Source organism: Sinocyclocheilus rhinocerous, unplaced genomic scaffold, assembly GCF_001515625.1.
Source record: "Sinocyclocheilus rhinocerous isolate Xijiao unplaced genomic scaffold, SAMN03320098_v1.1 scaffold3523, whole genome shotgun sequence".
In the NCBI taxonomy this organism is placed as follows: Eukaryota; Metazoa; Chordata; class Actinopteri; order Cypriniformes; family Cyprinidae; genus Sinocyclocheilus; species Sinocyclocheilus rhinocerous.
The window spans coordinates 14,166-15,619 of NW_015647067.1; the positions used below are offsets into that span (position 1 = coordinate 14,166).

The 1,454-nt window shown below is 43.1% G+C and overlaps 1 long non-coding RNA gene across 1 annotated transcript in view; it reads left to right on the top strand.

Moving 5' to 3' along the window:
• The window catches only part of LOC107708690 (uncharacterized), a 4,767-nt gene extending 4,029 nt beyond the window's left edge, over positions 1 to 738 (top strand). The window contains exon 2 of the long non-coding RNA XR_001636389.1: positions 699 to 738. This is a non-coding gene — a long non-coding RNA (uncharacterized LOC107708690). The remainder of the gene's footprint in view (positions 1 to 698) is intronic.
• Positions 739 to 1,454: the final 716 nt, after the last annotated feature.

Here is a 1,454-nt window from a genome sequence, read left to right on the forward strand (position 1 = left end):
CTGGTTCGGGTCCTGATGCTGCGGTATCGTCTTCCTGATGGTAGCAGTGAGAAGAGTTCGTGGCTCGGGTGGCAGGAGTCTCTGATGATCTTCATGCTTTCCTCACACATCTCTGTGTGTAGATGTCCTGGAAGGAGGGAAGCTCACCTCCGACGATGTGCTGGGCTGTCTGAACTATTCTCTGCAGGGCTTTCCGGTTGAGAGCGGTGCAGTTCCCGTACCAGGCAGTGATGCAGCCAGTCAGGATGCTCTCCACAGTGCAACTGTAGAACTGTCTGAGGATTTTTGAGCTCAGACCAAATTTCTTCAGTCGCCTGAGGGAGAAGAGACGCTGGTGGGCCTTCCACACTGTGTGTGAGTAGTCCAGGTGAGGTCCTCGGTGATGTGAACGCCGAGAAACTTGAAGCTGCTGACCCGCTCCACTGGAGTCCCATCGATGGTGATGGGGGAGTGCTCACTGGTCCGTCTCCTGAAATCCACCACCAGCTCCTTGGTCTTCTTGATGTTCAGAGAGAGGTTGTTGTTGTGGCACCAGTTAGTCAGGGTGCACACCTCTTCTCTCTGTGTGTGTGCGTGTGTGTGTTTTATGTGTTTGAGGTGTTCTTTCTAACTTCTGTCGTGTGTGTGTTATATGTGTTTGTGATTTGAGGTGTTCCTGCTAACTTGTGTTATGTGTGTTGCTTTTTTTTATATCGCAGACAATCATCTGACATTGAATCGAGTGAAGTCTGGGAGCCAGTCAGCAAAAAGCCATATACTGAGGGACATGATGACAGCACCTCTGAAAAAAATCGTAAAAAACACTACATAATGTGTTTATGCTTCAGTTACTATGTGTCAGCAATTATTGACAGTGAATCTGGATAAGAAATTGAATAGGTCTAAGTGTAAGCTTTCATTAGAGCCCAAAATTATGACTGTACATTAAAGCATTCAAGAATTACAGCATTTTATGTGTCGTTGGTTACAAAGGGTCATTTGGAGTCTCCAAGTGGCTTTTTTTGGGAAGCGCCTAGACATAAATTTAGATAAACATGTGTAAAACACTCATTTTCTAAGGTATTGTTATCAAATTTGAAACATTTTGCTTGGTAAGACTTTATTCTGTGATCCAAATGTATTTTCCAGCTAATAGCTCCCAGCTACAGTCATCTGCAGGCATCTGTTTACAAAAAAAAATGTAGGCGGATTTTTTATTTTAATTTTCAGTGTGTTCAAAGTTCTATTACTCAATACCAATAAGACTTACAGCGATTCTGACTGTTGAGGAACACACCTCAGAGTGTCACCTTTCAAAAGAGACCAAAAACCATGTATGTACTCCAAATGGTTCAAGAACAGCATGCAATTTACTTTGGGTATGCCTTTTTTAGGCGTTTTAGGCAAAATTTACAGGAACGGTAAAGGGTTAAATACTCAAATGTGGGGATTGTTATTTTATACAATGGCAAACA